This window comes from Sphaeramia orbicularis, chromosome 2, assembly GCF_902148855.1.
Source record: "Sphaeramia orbicularis chromosome 2, fSphaOr1.1, whole genome shotgun sequence".
NCBI lineage: Eukaryota > Metazoa > Chordata > Actinopteri > Kurtiformes > Apogonidae > Sphaeramia > Sphaeramia orbicularis.
The window spans coordinates 30,450,363-30,470,642 of record NC_043958.1 but is presented as its reverse complement, the minus strand read 5'-3'; the positions used below and the strand labels follow the sequence as shown (position 1 = coordinate 30,470,642).

General features: G+C 37.3%; 1 protein-coding gene across 1 annotated transcript in view; it reads right to left on the bottom strand.

Moving 5' to 3' along the window:
• Nucleotides 1-20,280, bottom strand: part of LOC115434010 (zinc finger protein 431-like) — a 215,746-nt gene that overhangs the window by 45,555 nt on the left and 149,911 nt on the right. The window lies entirely within an intron of this gene.

The window sequence follows — 20,280 nt, the reverse complement described above, 5'->3', positions numbered from 1 at the left end:
GTATATATCCTATATTACTGTATATATCCTATATTACCTGTATATATATCCTATATTACCTGTATATATCCTATATTACTGTATATATATCCTATATTACCTGTATATATATATATATATATATATATATATATATATATATATATATATATATATATATATATATATATATATATATATATATATATATATATATATCCTATATTACCTGTATATACCCTATATTACCTGTATATATATCCTATATTACCTGTATATATCCTATATTACCTGTATATGTATCCTATATTACCTGTATATATATATATATCCTATATTACCTGTATATATCCTATATTACCTGTATATATATCCATTATTACCTGTATATATCCTATATTACCTGTATATATATATATATCCTATATTACCTGTATATATCCTATATTACCTGTATATATATCCTATATTACCTGTATATATCCTATATTACCTGTATATATATCCTATATTACCTGTATATATCCTATATTACCTGTATATATCCTATATTACCTGTATATATATCCTATATCAGACTTGGACTTTGTTGTCGGTCATATATACAAGTGTATACACAATGAAATGTGTCTCATTTGTTCAGTCCAGTCTGAAAGAACACAATCCCAGTAGAACAGCAGTGGCAGAGCACACACCTCATTCAGTCCCAGTCCCAGACACTGGGAATGAGTCCGTTCCACCATCGATGAGTCCGACCCACAGGTTCAGGACCTGCATCCAGGTAAATACGCTTCAGTCAGACTGACACATGGAATGTTGACTTTCACAATATGAACTCAGGATTAAATATGAAGATAACTGATGGAATAATTCTCTCCTTAGTGAGTCATGTGACCTGGACACATGTGATCACTGCTTTCACTGTCGATCAGCAGCGGAAATAGACCACGTCTTTTTCATCTGAATTAAGCGGAGATTCGTAGTTTAATAATGTACGTTTGAACGTTTCAGTCTGGAAAATGTTTATGGAAACGGATCCAGTCCAAACATTTCCCATAATCTGAGAATGGTTTATGTTGTCTTCAGGTAACTCCACATGAGTTCAGTCAATACCTGTCAATCATGTGCAGGGACTGATGAACCTGGGTCCAAACTCTAAATGTGTCTGACTACTGCAGCACATATTCAACACTGCCACTGACACCTGGGGTCCTCCGTCTGGATCTGTGGGACCCCCTTTGGAGGACCAAGAACCTCCAGGCCCCCTCGACCCCAACAACACTGGAACAGTGGTGCAAATAGAACTGGGACTGAAAGAAACATCAGAATTGGAACCATTTATTAACTATAATTAACCCTCCTGCAGTCTTTAGATAGAAATGACCTGTGGTTCTGTAGATTCCTGACTGTAGACTCTCTCTCTCTCTCTCTCTCTCTCTCTCTCTCTCTCTCTCTCTCTCTCTCTCTCTCTCTCTCTCTCTCTCTCGCTCACTCTCAGGTTGAACAGACCCTCTGAATTCCAGCTTTGAGTATAAACTGCCCTCCTGCTGTCTTTGTCAGGTCAAAGAGGCCCTATCGAGTTCAAAACGAAGGCAGTGGAAGGGTTAAGTTAACAAATTCAATTCAAAATAACTTCAGTTTTTGCTTGAACAATACAAGTAAACTCAGACTGCTCCTTGAGACAACATCTGTCCAAATAAAAATAGGGAATGTGCAATTATGTACAACTATGAAAATGAAGTTAAGTCTTCTTCTTATTTTTATTACTGTGTTCAAATGCTAAATGTTCGACTGTTCTGTGTTTGGATGCACAAAGGTTTTTGGTCCAAGTAAGTTTAGTTTGGCTGGAAGTGGAACCTGTTCTTTTTTTTGTTGTTGTTGTTTTAATAAAGTAAGTAAGTAAGTAAGTAAGTAAGTAAGTAAGTAAGTAAGTAAGTAAGTAAATAAATAAATAAGTAAAATAAAAAAAAAATAAAATAAAATAAAAAAAATAACAAAAAATTTTAAAAAATTAAATAAAAACAATTAAATAAAAATACAAATAAATAAATGACTTAATTAATTATTAATTAATTAATTTAAAAAATAAAAATAAAAAATACAATAAAAAAATTTAAATATTAAAAAATAAATAAAATTAAAAAAATAATAATAATAAAAAGAATTTTTTTTTTTTTTTTTTTAAAGGAAACAGTTGTTCTCATGTTGTCAGTTCTGCCTTTTTGTTTTATTGCACATAGATTAGTTTACCTTTGAGGGTTGAGAACATGTATTCAAATTAAAAAAAAAAAAAAAAAAAAAAAAAAGAAGCAGATTTTCCAAAAGTATTTAATTACAATATTTGAAACTTGAGGTTTTTTGGGGGTTTTTTGAGTTTTTTACAAGTAGAATTTTTGTGTTGTTTTTACAAGAAAAATAAGTTGTTGAAACCTGTGCAAAAAATGGAAAAAAAATAAATGCCCAGTGCAAAAATATACATAGTGTGTGCAACTAACTGAAATAGTTGTTCTTCATATTCATAATCTGGACAATAAGAGGCACATTGTTTAAAAATCTACCCTTTGTTCCAGCATTCCGGTTACCTGTCCTACATTGTCCCACACAAACACAGCCCTTGTCCCACATGTCACTCGTCAGCCCCTGCTCACCCTAGTTCTGACTCCTCCTCTCATCCACTTCCTGTTGGCTTCATTTCTACTTCCTCTTCAAACGGCAGCAGCTGTGCGTCTCTGCGTCTCTACATGAAGGTAATGTTGGACCTGTTTGACTCTCACCTCCTTCACTGTGGGTTCTTTACTTCAGTAGAAACAGTAGAAACTGAATGAGCTTTAATCCATGTGTTGGAGTCCGTCTGCAGTGACTGTGATCAGACCAAGCCTCAGAGTAGAAGCTGATGTGAAGCTCACTGTTGTTGTTGATGATGTTACTGAGGGTCAGGGTTTGTCTCCTCACTGGTCCATAAAACTCCTCTGGACTATTTCCATTGGACTGGACCGTGTGTTGAACTGGTAACTTTACCTTCAGTAAAAGTCCAGACAAGAAACAACAGTCGTTAGATTCAAAATGAGGAAGTGAAACTCCGCTGCTTCGTGACAACGCCTTGATTTAATGAAACAGAAACAGGCGCTGAAAAACAGGAAGTGGTTCAAACTGTGTTGGAAACCACAGAGAATATATCAAACATAAAATGAATAAAATAACGCAAAGTAATTTATAGAACAGATTTGGTAGATATTTATAAGGACTTTAATGATTTACAAAAATTATATATTTGTGTTTAAAAATGCCAAAATAATCCTGATAACGGATCTAAAAAAACATCAGTGTTTTTTTTTTTTTTTTACTTAAACAAATGGTTCAAATGTGCTGTTCCAGACAAAACTTCACATAAAATCCAATTAAATATGTGAACTAATATGTGTTTCTATGACACCAGTTAGTGTTGGAGCAAAAATCAGCCATAATTCAAATTTCATTCGGGGCAAAAGAAAGTAACAGATCCAACCAGACTATAGTCACAAAAGCACCGACTATTTAGTTTGAAGAAAACAGACACATAAGTTTCCAACTCCAGCTGTATTATATACAACATATGGAATAGAAGGAACCAGTACCTGTCCATCATTGGACTTTCCATATTCATGAACTTCCTCTAATCCAGGGGTTCCCACAGTGGGGTACCCGTACCCCCAGGGGTACTTGGAAGAAGTCCAGGGGGTACTGGAAATATTTTTGGAAAAATACAATAAATTAGTCAACATGTACTGAATATAAAATAAAAAATGAGAATTAATGTAGAAATATAAAACACAATAAATACATTCATATAATAGTTTTACTGTCAATCATCTTGTTGAAGCTTTGGAAACATTTGAAGAACATTTATATTTGATAGGATTCAAAATGAGTTTATTTGAGGAGATAAGGAATTATTTTTGTCATACCTGCAGCCATACGTTAGTCTGGTTTTGTCTGTCTTTTATGTTTGTTTGTCACTTCCTGTTTTATTTTGTTAAGTTTCCCCTCATGTGTCTTGTCTGTCGTCTTTACTTCCTGTTCCCTGATCGTTCTCACCTCTTACCTGATTACCTGTCTCCGCCCTGATTTGCTCCACCTGTGTCTAGTTGTCTGCCCTCCCTTTTGTGTATTTAAACCCTGTCTCTTCCCCCTATCAGTCGCCAGTTTGTAACTCTTGCAGTTCTTACCAGCGTTTTGACCTCGTCTGTTCGTTTGTCTGCCTGTTGTGACCCGTTTTTGGATTCCTCGGTTTTTTGCCTTCTGCCTGCTCCCTGTCGGTTTTGTCTGCCTCATCTGATCTCCTGGTTAAAGTAAGTAAAGTAAAGTAAATTTTATTTATAGAGCACTTTTCACAGACAGAGTCACAAAGTGCTTTATCAATTCAAATCAGAATCAAATTAAGTTTACAGAGACCCAACAGAATCCTGTTGGTTCTGACCTTCTCGTCCTGACTACTGGTACGTGAGTTTAGCCTTGTCCTTATGTCCTGTCGCCTGTTTGATAGCCTGCCTGTGTATGACCTGTTTCCGTCCCTGACCTCCCTTTGCTTTTCCCTAGTCGGGAAAAATACCCCAAACGCCGCTCGGGGAGACGTGCTGTTGCCCTCGATCCGGAGGACGAATCAGAGGAGGAAATCATCAACCATTGTCCTCAAGATTCTGTCACTAATACTATTTTTACACCTGTGTGTAAACAATAAATCTTTTGAATCTTATTTTTGTGTCCGAGTTGCTGCATTTGGATTCAGTGTTTGTACTAACGTTATCACAATTTTATGTTGATGAACGGATCATTTATTAATTAATGACCAATTTATTTATTTTTCTTATCAGTGACAGAGGGCACTCTTCAGTTTAGATTTGGCACAAAAATTTAATTCAAATCAATATATTCTTAATACTTAATATAGAACTGATAATTATATGTTGTTTGTTTACAAAGTTTGCAAAAATAAACAGACACCTTGGGCATAGGAACACATTCGGACTCTTCTTTTTTTTTTTTTTTTCCCCAACCAAAAATACTGAAGCCAGAGTGGGGGGTACTTGGATAAAAAAGTCTGTTTCAAGGGGTACTCCACTGTGAAAAGTCCTTAAACTGAGTTTAATTATAAAACTGTTCATCATTAAATGACATTTTATTTCCATGTGTTTTTCTACAGATTGAGCAGATTTAAGATGCACTGGATCTGTACTTTTTATCCATCATGTTTGACTTTTTGCTTATGATTCTTCTTTCTTAACCCATAAAGACCCAAACATCCACTGACGACCAAAAAGCATCTACTGACCTAAACTGTTTAATACCTGTTGATCCATTAACCCTATCAATACATGTAAATAACTGGTGTAAAATACAGTTACTCTTTTCATGGTCATCAGATATGACCAATTTGGACGTTCAGAGGCTCCGTAGTTACCGTGGAAACACTGTCATCTTCTACAACATTGATTCACCAGTAAAACCCATGGAGTTGGATCAGTGACAGATTGGAGACAGTTGTTTATTTGTTCACTTATTGATATTTTCCTGAAAGAGTCCATTTTTTCCCCCCAGTTTTCTCTGTTCCTGATAAAATAACCCTCAACTTTAATCTGAGCTCTTATGAACATCTGCATGATCAGTCAGTTAATCAGTAGGAAAATAGTGTATTCTCAGTGAATAAATGTAAAACACAGATGATAATATTACAATAAATGGTGATAAATCTCTTTATAAAAGTTAAATATAGAGTCAAAATCATTTGGGAACTGCCACAAAAGTAGCACTGGGTCTTTATGGGTAAAACAAATCTTCATTTATTCACATTTGAACCCAATGTCATCATGGAGCTGCTTTAAAAGTGTCAAAGGTTTGGGTTTCCAAACCAAACGGACCTGTAATCAGTCTATAATAAGAAGTCTTCTGTGTCGGACCTGAACCTGGTCTCGGACCAGAACCACTAAAAACAATCATCAAATACGTTAAAATAACTTTAGGGGATAAAACCTGGTCATGTGGACCAAGGTTATTATCGTTAACGAAAACGAACGAAATGACGAAAACTAAAATTGAAAAAACATTTTTGTTAACTGAAATTAATAAAAACTCTAATTAAAAGAAAAAAACGATAACTAACTGAAACTGTATCGTGAGCTTACAAAACTAACTAAAACGTATAAAAATTATGGATACAATTCCCTTCGTTTTCGTCATTGTCAATGTCGGATTGATATGAAATTAATTTATTTGGCTCCAGCAGTTTTAGCTGGTGACACCATACAACACTACACAGTCTGTCATGTCTGTTCACTGGTGGTTTCCAGTGGTCTTCTGGTCCCCACTCTACCTGGAACATACAGACTAAAGCTGGGACACAGCAGCACCGTCCTTTCTGGGGTTTACTTTAGTCATACATGGGTCGGTTTTTTTTTTTTTTGTTTTTTTTTTTTGGCGTACTGTGTGTGCGTGCGTGAGTGACAGAGACAGAGCAGAGCTAAAGGACAAACAGGACTAGCATCCAGGTTAAAACTGGAGAGTTTATCACCATGAAAAGGCCTTCCAAGGCCTTAACTGCACAGTTTAGAAGAGGAGAGAAGAGGAGGATGAAAACTAATCCAATTACAGAGGTATGGAACCTGTTCGAATGTTAAAAAACGTTTGATGTTACTAGCTACAGCTAGCTGAACTGAACTGAAGCAAAGTTAGCTAATAATGGAACTGGAGATGATTAAGAGATGAGAGATCTGCTAAGGTGTGGTTTACTGATGAGGAACTGGGTTATATATGTTTATAACTGGTTTATATATGTTTCTATCTGCTTTAACTGCTGGTTAGCTGGTTTATAATATGTTCCTATCTGCTTTAACTGCTGGTTAGCTGGTTTATATATGTTCCTATCTGCTTTAACTGCTGGTTAGCTGGTTTATATATGTTTCTATCTGCTTTAACTGCTGGTTAGCTGGTTTATATATGTTCCTATCTGCTTTAACTGCTGGTTAGCTGGTTTATATATGTTTATCTGCTTTAACTGCTGGTTAGCTGGTTTATAATATGTTCCTATCTGCTTTAACTGCTGGTTAGCTGGTTTATAATATGTTCCTATCTGCTTTAACTGCTGGTTAGCTGGTTTATAATATGTTCCTATCTGCTTTAACTGCTGGTTAGCTGGTTTATATATGTTTCTATCTGCTTTAACTGCTGGTTAGCTGGTTTATATATGTTCCTATCTGCTTTAACTGCTGGTTAGCTGGTTTATATATGTTCCTATCTGCTTTAACTGCTGGTTAGATGGTTTATATATGTTTCTATCTGCTTTAACTGCTGGTTAGCTGGTTTATATATGTTTCTATCTGCTTTAACTGCTGGTTAGCTGGTTTATATATGTTCCTATCTGCTTTAACTGCTGGTTAGCTGGTTTATATATGTTCCTATCTGCTTTAACTGCTGGTTAGCTGGTTTATATATGTTCCTATCTGCTTTAACTGCTGGTTAGCTGGTTTATATATGTTTCTATCTGCTTTAACTGCTGGTTAGCTGGTTTATATATGTTTCTATCTGATTTAACTGCTGGTTAGCTGGTTTATATATGTTCCTATCTGCTTTAACTGCTGGTTAGCTGGTTTATATATGTTTCTATCTGCTTTAACTGCTGGTTAGCTGGTTTATATATGTTTCTATCTGCTTTAACTGCTGGTTAGCTGGTTTATATATGTTTCTATCTGCTTTAACTGCTGGTCAGCTGGTTTATAATAGGTTCCTATCTGCTTTAACTGCTGGTTAGCTGGTTTATATTATATGTTTCTATCTGCTTTAACTGCTGGTTAGCTGGTTTATATATGTTTCTATCTGCTTTAACTGCTGGTTAGCTGGTTATATATGTTTCTATCTGGTTTAACTGCTAGCTGCTTTGTGCATCTCCTCTCATGCTTTGCACATCTTCGCATTGTTTCACGTAAGTGACGTTGTGTATGGATTGCACCCCCCCTCAACCTGCTATAGGGAATTTATACATTGTACGGTACATTGTGTCTCTGCTCAGTCCATGAGCCGCCCTAACCCGACCCCCAAATAAAGTGTCCAGGGTAACCCATATCCACGCCTCACTAATTTCTTTGAATAGGATGATGAGGAAGATAAAAATATGAAATAACTAAAACTAATACTAAAACTAAACTAAACTAAAACTAAGCATTCAGAAAAAAAAGATAATAAAAACTAACAAACCTGCTCTAAAAACTAATTAAAACTAACTGAATAAGAGAAAAAAAAGTCAAAACTAATTAAAACTAAACTATAATTAAAAATCCAAAACTATTATAACCTTGATGTGGACGCCCCACCCAGTGTCACCGCGGTGTGTTCAGGGCCTGTGGGAACTCCTGGAAAACTTGGAGACCTTTCAACAAAAACTGTACATGAAAAAATAACGGCTATAAAACCATCCAGCATCTGTTTTTTCTGCATTAATATATCAAACCTCTTCAGTTCAACTCAAAACTAGAAAAAGATCAATAACTTTCAGAATTTTAACCCCAGAGGATTAAAGATTTACACACCCTGGAGCCAATCACAGTAGGTTTATTGTGTTGTCTGTGTGTGATTGGATGATTTTCTGTGTCTTACAGTCACATATGTAGGACCAGAAGGATCCAAATATATTAGTTTATGGAACATGTACATTTATCATCAACTAAAAGCTGTCACAGACATGACGAAAAAAAATCCCATTTAAAGTTCTAGAAATTATTCAGTAATGTATAGAAATTAACAGATTTATTCATAGATGAATCAGTAATAAATGGATTGATGATTAATTTGAAGCAGAATCAGTGTTTTCTGCTGCACATTTACACTGTGTCAAAGCATCAATGTGACGACCAAACAAACGAGCCAATCACCATCCAGTAACATGTCATGTGACTGTTCAGAGCTCCTCCCACTGCAGGCGTTGACACCTGATGTCTTTTCAGGTGAGACTCAGACTGATCCTGGAAACAGCTCAGCGGTGACGAACACAAACCCTTTTATGTTGGACGTCCACAGGTGAGTTTGATCTGGGACTCTTTGAATCCAATCAGGACGCTTTGATCTGAGTCTGTGACAACAAACTGATCTGGAAACACTTTACACATGTTTCTGATGTTTAAAGTCAGTCTGGGTTCATGACGTTTTGATTGGACTCTGATAACTGTTGACCTTTGACCTTTCACATTCACAGTTTAGTCAGTTATTGATGAACTAGAATCTGATCAGGTGATAAAGAGCTGCTGTTTAGGTCAAATAAACCGACTTCAACGTGTTCGTGACCTTCCTCAGTCGTCGTCTACAGATAAAAGTCCGACACAACAGGACACTAACACTTCCTGTCAAACCTTTCAAAATAAAAGTAGATTGAGCTCCTGTTTATCATGTACAGGATGAATCCGTGTGGATTCTCTAGCTGTGTGTCCATGAAGAGTGGTGACTCCATGGGTTTCCCACTACATTTTAAAAGAGGACATGTTTGTGATCCTCAGTAAGTGATGGTCAGTATCAGAACAGCACTGAGTGACCCTCAGTGGACCAACATACAAGGTGCAGAGAAATGACTCATAGAGCTCAGTCTGAGTTTAGGTCTGAGGGTCCACTGATCTGTTTCAGCTTTAACACATTCTTATCTTAGACCTGGACCTGCGTGAAGTCGGCCCCCCACCCAACGAAAATCTCTGGATAAATAGTCTCATTCGTTTGTGCTTCATTTGTGCTGGTTTGTCAAATGTCATCGGCTGAAAATAAATGTAATATCTATAAAACCATAACAGCACAAACAAAACTTTAAACGGCACAAACCAGCACAAGTGAAGCACAAACAAACGTGACCATTTTAGTTAAATTTGGAGCAAGTGGGGGGGCTGACTGACCTCAGAATGACCTATAAAAGAATTGTTAATTACTCAATAACCGCAATAGCACAAATGAACATTTTAACGGCACAAACCAGCACAAACGAAGCACAAGCGCCACCATTTTAGTTAAATTTGGAGCAAGTGGGGGGGCTGGCTGACCTCAGAATAACCTTTCAAAGAATTTTTAATAACTCAATAACCATAATAGCACAAACGAAAATTTTAACGGCACTAACTAGCACAAACAAAGCACAAACAAACGCAACTATTTCTGCTCGATTTAGAGGAAGTGGGGGGCTGCATGATGTCATCGGCTGAAAATAAATCCTGTAATATCTATAAAACCATAACAGCACAAATGAAAATTTTAATTGCACAAACCAGCACAAATGAAGCACAAACAAACGTCACTATTTCGGTTAAATTTGGAGTAAGTGGGGGGTTGGCTGACCTCAGAATGACCTATAAAAGAATTGTTAATAACTCGATAACTATAATAGTACAAATGAAAAATTTAACAGCACAAACCAGCACTAACGAAGCACAAATGAATGAGACTATTTATCCAGATATTTTCGTTGGGTGGGGGGCCAACTTCACGCAGGTATTGTTTCCACATCAGACTCAGCAGACTTATGGCCCGTTTCCACTACGTGGTATCGGCTCGACTTGACTCGGCCATTTTGTATTTCCATTATGAAAAAGGTACTGGAATCTGGTACCCGGTACTAGTTTTTTGGGTTGTGGTACGACTTGGTGGAGACGTTGAATAGACATTCTCAGGTTTCCCACAGCTCCACCAGCTGGTCAACATGACATCAGGACTTCATTTCTGAGTTCCACCGAACTTTATTTCCACCTGTTTCCTTGTTCCTCAGTCAGATCACTTCTTGATCGGCTACATTCCATTCCACGTCACAGTTCACAGAGTCATGACTTGGGAGTCGTCGGCTTTCCCCCCACACGAAGATTTTTAGTCGTAAATATTGAACAAGTTTGTTTTATTATTTCGAATATAACATTTAAACCAAACAACAAAAGGATATATATAAAAGAAAGTCAAACATTGGAAAAGGAGCAGGATGAAGTTTAACTTAGAATCTCCCACCCCCTTACCCCATCCTTCTACCGACCCTAAATTCTGTCAAATCCCAGAAGTAACTCACAAATCCTACACATATCCGACTAAATTCAGACTGAGCACAAAACACTAAATTGCTGAACATAACAAGGATAGACTCTGTCCGTTTAGCAACAGCATTTCATTTAAAAATAAACTGTGTCCGTTTCGGAGCAGTAAAAGTGCACATGTTACAGACAAAAATAAAGTTTGTCCATTTCAAAACAATAATACACATATTAAAAAAGAAAAATTAACTCTGTCCATTTCATAACAATTATACACATATTAAAAAATAAACTCTGTCCATTTCATAACAATAATACACATATTAAAAAACAAAAATAAACTCTGTCCATTTCATAACAATAATACACATATTAAAAAACAAAAATAAACTCTGTCCATTTCATAACAATAATACACATATTAAATATAAATAATCTCGGTCCATTTCATAACAATAATACACATATTAAAAAGAAAAAAAAAAAACTCTGTCCATTTCATAATAATAATAATACATACATTAAAAAACAAAAATAAACTCTGTCCATTTCATAACAATAATACACAAATTAAACAACAAAAATAAACTCTGTCCATTTCATAACAATAAAACACATATTTAAAAACAAAAATGAACTCTGTCCATTTCATAACAATAATATATGTTAAAAAACACAAATAAACTCTGTCCATTTCATAACAATAATACGCATATTAAAAAACAAAAATTAACTCAGTCCATTTCATAACAATACATACATTAAAAAAAACAAACATAAACTCTGTCCATTTCATAACAATACACATATTTAAAAACAAACATTAACCATCCATTTCATAACAATAATACACATATTAAAATACCAAAATAAGCTGTTCTTTTCATGACAATAATACACATTAAAAAACAAAAATAAACTCTGTCCATTTCATAACAATAATACACATATTGAAAAATAAATAAAGTCTTTCCATTTCATAACAATAATACGGATATTAAAAAACAAAAATGAACTCAGTCCATTTCATAACAATACACATATTAAAAAAACAAAAATAAACTCTGTCCATTTCATAACAATAATATGCATATTAAAAAACAAAAATGAACTCAGTCCATTTCATAACAATACACATATTAAAAAAACAAAAATAAACTCTGTCCATTTCAAAAGAATAATACACATATTAATAAACAAAAATAAGCTGTCCTTTTCATGACAATAATACACTTAAAAAAATAACATAAACTCTGTCCATTTCATAACAATAATACACATATTAAAATACCAAAATAAGCTGTTCTTTTCATGACAATAATACACATTAAAAAACAAAATTAAACTCTGTCCTTTTCATATCAATAATACACATATTAAAAACAAAAATAAACTCTGTCCATTTCATAACAATAATACACTTATTGAAAAATAAATAAACTCTGTCCATTTCATAACAATAATACGCATATTAAAAAACAAAAATGAACTCAGTCCATTTCATAACAATAATACACATATTGAAAAATAAATAAACTCTGTCCATTTCATAACAATAATACGCATATTAAAAAACAAAAATGAACTCAGTCCATTTCATAACAATAATACACATATTGAAAAATAAATAAACTCTGTCCATTTCATAACAATAATACGCATATTAAAAAACAAAAATGAACTCAGTCCATTTCATAACAATACACATATTAAAAAAACAAAAATAAACTCTGTCCATTTCATAAGAATAATACACATATTAATAAACAAAAATAAGCTGTCCTTTTCATGACAATAATACCCTTAAAAAAAACAAAAAAACTCTGTCCATTTCATAACAATAATACACATATTAAAAAACTAAAATAAACTGTCCTGTCTGACAGACATTCCAACTAAGCTCCTCCCACTGGTGCTGGTGGAACCTGTGGGACCAGGTGAGGTTCTGTTCCATTCCAGGACACAGTTCACCTGAGACACACCAACACTTGGACTCTTCCATCAGCCTTCCACAGGTCAGTTTTCTCTTCTTTCTCTGGGTTCAGTCTCATCTTTGTGCTGTTTGATTGGTTCTCCATAAACTTTCACCAGTTTAGTGTCGTTTATTACTGGTTCAAACTGGTTTTGTTGCAGTTCAACCATTGGATGATGTTCCATCAGCTCCATTTGTCTTTGCAGATTCAGGAAATCCCCTCCGATGTCTGACTGGGACACTCATGTGGGCTGAAGTGGTCCAGAACAGGAGTGAGTTTCACTGGACCATTGGGGACATTTCCATCACAGCGTCATGAACACAGTGAGTCTGTCCCAAACTCAAATGTTTGTTGTGTAAATGACGCTGACAGAGCAGAACCTTGTGCAGTAGAACCTGAACAGAACACATCAAACACATGTTCAACACACAACATGGATTTTCTCCCACATGTTGTTGAAGTGGACTCCCAAAGCACAGTGGACTGATACTAAACAACACACTGTTGGTGGACGGACTCAAGGTCAAAGGTCGTCCTGAACCCGGTCCACAGTCACAGCCTTCACAGAGGGTTCAGGTCTGGGTTCAGGTCACTGTTTATGTTATTTACATCCCACAAAAACGCAGCATTTCCCCTCGGTGTACATTTGAAAAGGGATCTAATGTTGTCTGTGAACAGAAATGCTGTCATTTGAAGGGTTTGTGTGGATCGACAGGATGGAGACGGAAGACAGATTTACACCACATACTTGGACTGGGACAAACGGGGACTTCCTCCTTCTAGACACACATTCCTATGTTCAACATCACTGGTGTAGACACTTGTCACTCAAACATGTCTGACCAATGAGGAAGCATCCGCCCACTGCAGGATGTTTGTGTCGAAATGTTTCAATAAAAAATAAAAAAACTTCAAATCTTTTTTCACTTCAAAGAAAAAAAAAAGTTCAAATGCAATTTTTTGGGTCTCAGTTTTTTCTTTCAAACTCTTTTTTGTTGAAAATATTTTTTTGATTGAAGTGATATTTTTGTGGATTGAATAATGAAGACACAAATATCCTACCCCTAATATGGCCCAAATACAAAAAAGATGACTTCATTCAAAAAAATTATTTTCAATCCAAAAGACCTTTTCAATCAAAGAAAAAAAAAAGGGTTCAAATGCTATTTTCTGGATTTCATTTTTTTTTTTTTTTTTATTCAATCACTGCCTCCTCTTTTCTATTTATTTATTCATTTATTTATTTTTGCACATCATAAAACTGGAAAAAAAAAAACAAACAAAAAAACTCCAACAACATTCAAACAAGTGACATTATTGTGCAGGAGAGGTTTAGAAGCCAAAAAAGCCTTATATTAATACCTCCCCAAAAATGAACAATATGCAAGAAAAAAAGAAAAAAGAATTAAAAATACAATATAACTGAATTAATAAACTAAAGTAAAAATAATAAAAATGTAAATCACATTACACATCATCAAATACAAATCAAATGATACATAGCCTACATTTTTTCATAAATTAAAGTCCTTTTCAGACGCTTTTTAAACATTGATAAAGTAGATGTTGATTGAAGTTCCGGTCGATTATTCCACAGATTAGGTCCACGATATTTCAAAGAATTCTGACTGACAGAAGTTCAATTGTACGGAAGATAACATTTCCCTAAATTTTGTGTAGAACAGTTGTGAATAACAGAAGACAACATAAAGAAATTCTGGAAAACTTTGGGAAGAATATGAGTTAAGTGACCGTATTTGTACATGAAGACACAGGTCTGGTAAATGTTCACATCAAAAACTGAGAGAAGTTTGAATTATTTGAAAAGAGGAGCAGATGAGTGGAGTCTGTTAGAAAAGCTGATCATTCTTAAAAATTTCTTTTGAATTAAGAGAATCTTATTGAGATACGTGGGACAGGTGTCCACCCAAACAGTGTTGCAATAAATAATATAAGGATAAATTAAGCAATGGTAAAAAGTCAAGAAACAGGGATGATTTATCAATGAACGAACTCTGTTCAAAATGCCAATTGACTTCATGACTTTTTTACAGACTGCTGACAGCTGTCAGTCCTACAGCAAAGGGAACTAGAGCGAAGATGCAAAAGATAAACTGCACTAGGACAATATCCAGCTACTGTTAGCTTAGAATTAGCTTACAGTAGCTGGATTGGCGCATGCACAGTGTGAGAACTTGAGGCCCATGGGCTCGTGGCACTGCTTTGACAGTGCCATACCCACACGAGGAGTGAGCAGGATTTCAAACAGCTCCGTTTTCCTTGCGAACACACGATTGCTGGTCGTGAGGTGGTTGTGAGGTGTTCATGTCTTCTCCTTATCCCATGTACACTGCACCAAACACCACACACCATTAGAGGCACATCTGGCCTGATCCCAGAAATAGTCGCACCAGTGAGAAATCGTCTCTCAAATCGCACAGTGTATGGACGCCTTTAGCCAGGAGTAATCCAAGGTTTAGAGTTCTTATGCTCTTTTTTACTCCCTGATTGAATGAGTGGAAAACAATTTTCAAACACAGATGTAAATATATTCATAAATGTTTGATAAGCACAATCAACCTCTTTATGTTTGAACACCTCCTCCCATGAAACCTTCTCCATTAAGTTTTTAAATAGCTCCTCTTTTTTCTTTGAAAACTTAAGGTGATTAATTTTCACTTCAGGGTTTTTTGAGGACTGATTCTTTTTTTAGAAAAAAATTGAAATATTGGAAAATGATCAGAGATGTCAACTAGCAGTAAACCAGAAGTAATTTCATTCACAAAGTAATTTGTAAAAATATTGTCAATCAAGGTAGCAGGTGAACTGGTTATCCTAGTGGGTTTGTAAATGAGAGGATACAGATAAGATGCATGAAGTGTATTCACAAATTCACTTGTTAATTTGGACTCACTTTTAAGGAGATCAATGTTAAAGTCTCCAAGAAGAATACAGGTTTTTCCTTTCCTACTGAACAGCTCAAGAGTTGAGGATAAAGCATCTATAAAGATATCATCATCACTATCAGGAGGACGATAAATACAACCAATAAGAACATTTTACCCTCCAAAAGTACTGCACGTTGGTATTTCTATAAAGAGAGATTCAATCTCAATATTATCAAAACTAATGCTGAACTCCTTTTTCACAGTGAACTGAAAATTTCTGTTAATCAGATTGACACTCCACCTCCCCTTTTGTTCTTTCTGCATGAATGTACAGCATCAGACTGAGATATTGAGTAAAAGGAGGTTATGTCATCATTGAGCCAGGTTTCTGAAAAAGCCAGCACAGAAAATGAATGCTTTAAGACTGATAAGTATTGGATAAGATTATCAGAATTCTTAGGCAAACTACGAATATTTAGATGAAAAGTTGAAAAAAACATCCTTACATCCTAGTTCTGATAAATTTGTAGAGAATGCTTTAAACTCCTCTTCATTATAATATTTACAGTTACCTTGGACCGTTCTGGAAATAGGAAAATTTAAATCTAGATCCTCATAAATTTACCATCATTATTCTCATTTGGGTTGAAAGCTAAGTCTGACATTGAATACTCTTTACAATTGGACATAAACAAGAAAAAGAAAAAAGAAAAGAAAACCCACAGTACCCTATTTACAAATGATTTGCAGCTATGGGTAAAAAGGAAACATTCATTAGTTAGTGGAGGTTGGTCTGGATAGGGGAGGGTGTACCACTAGTTGGTCATGTTTCAGAAAGGCAGTATTCCCCTTCTTCCTCTCCTCCCTGAGTTGAGGTGGTAGTTCTTTTTGTTTCATGTGGGCATTTTCACTGAAGTCCTCACTGATGAAAATGTTAGAGCCTTTGAGGCATTTAGCTCTATTTAAGATTTCTTGCTTGTCTTTGTAATGAAGCAGATTTATCATAATGGATCTAGGGCGACCAGAATGGGCATAACGTCCTACACGATCAGATCTCTGAATTTCAAAAAGCGTGGGGTCTATTTTCAGATGGTCAGAGTGCTTTCTTGGTCTTGATCTCTGTCTCATTCCACGACTCAGATTTAGTGTCAGGTACTCCTTCAATCAGTAGGTTATTTCCTCTTGACTGATGATCCAAATAAACTATCTTTGCAGACAGATTAGTGATAGAAATTTGATAGTCAGTAAGATTTGCAGAGATGGCTTGTATTTTTTCAGAGCTACAGGCAACAGTAGGTTTGATTTCATCCAAGTCGGCCTGTGAAAACTGGAGGCTTGCTTTAAGATCCTGCACGTCTGTAGACATATTCAGGACATCTTTATTAAAACTGTCCATACGGGAAAGTCTGGAGTCAACGATCACTTGCAAGCAAGATCTGTAGCTCTTTTCTTGTTGTTCCAGTAGCTCTTTATAAAAAAGTTTTTGCTGTTCGCATAACTCATGAACCACGGACAGGGTGACAAAATTGTCCTCACCTTTTTGAGGCAACTTGATGATAAAGTCAACGCCTCTGTGTGGTTAAAATCATCTAGTCTGCATTTTTCCTCAGGTCTGCTGTTAGCCCCTGGTCCGCTGTTAGTCCCTGGTCTGCTGCTAGCTCCTGGTCCGCTGTTAGCCCCTGGTCTGCTGCTAGTCCCTGGTCTGCTGCTAGCTCCTGGTCCGCTGTTAGCCCCTGGTCCGCTGCTAGTCCCTGGTCTGCTGCTAGCTCCTGGTCCGCTGTTAGCCCCTGGTCCACTGCTAGCCCCTGGTCCACTGCTAGCCCCTGGTCCGCTGCTAGTCCCTGGTCTGCTGCTAGCTCCTGGTCTGCTGTTAGCCCCTGGTCCGCTGTTATCCCATGGTCCGCTGCTAGCCCCTGGTCCGCTGCTAGTCCCTGGTCCGCTGTTAGCCCCTGGTCCACTGATAGCCCCTGGTCCGCTGCTAGTCCCTGGTCTGCTGCTTGCTCCTGGTCTGCTGTTAGCCCCTGGTCCGCTGTTAGCCCCTGGTCCGCTGCTAGCCCCTGGTCCGGTGCTCGCCGCAGGTCCGTTGTTAGGTCCAGAGGTCACATGACCTCTGGTCTGGACTAGTTTAGTCCTTCAGGTTTTAATGGAAATCTGTGAAACCATCATCACATGGTCATCGGTCATCATCACCGCCGTATTTTCTTGCTAGACTTTGAGAATCAGGGGCTTGTTTCTGGGTTAAATAGTGAACGCAGCCGTTTACGCATCCTCCAGCGCAAAAAGTGAGCGAAGAATGGGTCGGCGAACATGGAGGCTTAATGAACGCAAAATCCGTTTCCGCGCTCGTTGCTTTCACATAGCCATTGTTCGCTCACTATTTGTGTTCAAGGGTGCGCTAAACAGGTGCGTTCACTATTTAACCCAGAATGAACGCCTCCACTCCCACTGTTTCCAGTCAGCTGACAGCACTATGGTTAGAATGAATAAGTATTAGAGGATATCTGTGACCTCCTTCCTTACCCTCACCTGTCTGGATGGACCTCCTCACCCTCATCTTACTGTAGATGGACCCCCCCAGCTGTCTGCCCCCCCCCCCCCCCCCCCCCCCCCCCCACACACACACACACACACACACACGCACACTCTGAACTGAGTTATTTACACATATATATCGTTCGTCCAGCTGGATGTCTAAGGACGACCCCAGTTCTTCTGCACTGGTGACTTTATCAACAGAACTCTAAACGGTCACTGTTGGTCGTAACTACGGCAACAACAGGACAAACAGACTATATAGAAAAACTGAACACTGTTCCGTTCCTCTCATCCACGTGCTCATATCTCATTACGTACATGCACAGACACACACAGACACACCCCCGCTGGTGTGTGTGGCACCAGTTCACTGGCTCTGGTCCCATACGGTTCTCATTCATTCATTCATTCATTCATTCATTCATCTCTCAAAGCCACACACACTTTGTCCTGAACTAATCTATATTTATCCATAAATCGATAAAGAATAAAATTCAGTGAGTGGATCAGTCCTCACTCAGTAAATTTGTTTTTATCAGTGCAAAATGTCCATGGGAAAAATCTGATATCATTAAAGATATTGTCAGACTTGTGTTAAAAATCTTCTTTTTCAAATGTAAAAAATATTTCAAAAGAAATACATGACAGAAACGAAGTGAAATGAAGCTACAAGAATACATCCTCCTTCTAACGTGGACCTCCGAGTTCCACGTTAAAATCAGCCCTGGAGCGAGGAACTGGGCGAGCGCACACTTTTAACCAACTAGCCCAGAAACGGGATAGCACATTTTGCGACACGTTGGGGTTAACGAACTAATACACGAATGCATTTTGCATTGTGTTAGTTGTTAACGAACAAAGAGCGAGCCCAGAAACGGGATAGCGCAAAATGTGTTAAATGGACCCATTTTGCGTTGCGCTGGGCTTAACGATTTAACGAGCTAGTGCATAAACGAGCCCCAGCTTTGCTTGTCCTTCCCTTCAGGTCCCATCATCAGCTCCAGGAGGACATCTAGTGGTCTGACAGCAGAACTACAGCAGAACCAACACACCTACACACACACACACACACACACACACACACACACACACACACACACATGTATCAGCCATTACACTTCAACTCACACTCACACCACAAATGTGGGACGCAGGTCTTGGTCCAAAACCCTGAGTCTGGTTTATCTGTGACCCGCTGGTCCACATCTGACTCTTCTCCATCATATAACCACGTCTCAAACTCTGTTGTTTTCAGTGTTGGTTGTGTAACTGCTGTGGATTCAGCAGAAATGATCAGTGTGAGGACAGAGAGGAGGGAGCCCCTCCCCCAAAGACCACCGACAGGACCCCCCCAGGACCTGGACCTGGACCCGACAGACTGCCCAAAGCTGAGAGGTAAGACCACCATCTGGATCTGTCCACCACTGTTCTCCATGTCAGACCTCAGCACTAAAACCACTGACATCACCATTCACAGATCTGGACTTGGACCTGGACCTGGACCCAGCTGTGTGTCCATGAAGAGTACTGACCCTGAGGAGCTGGCAAAACTCCTTCCAAAAACGTGAGACAAACTGGGGTCCTCTGTCTGAAACGATATCACTGGTGAAACCATGAATTCAGAAAACATTAGTCATCATGACCTCTGCTGTTTCCTCAGCAGAGGGTAACTTGGCAAGGGGAATGAAAGGTGCCATTTTAGAGAAACGGTTGTGATGGTTGGAAAACAACAAAGACTTCGTGGAGAATGGATTTGCTTCAATCAGGCAATCCGTTTATTTGTGCACAAATGAGGAAACTGACAGACGAAGCTTCGCCCTCTCTCAAGAGTCAGTTCTACCTAATACAGAAAATCAGTCTAACTTATAGAGGCTGTGCTAAGCTTACATGGGG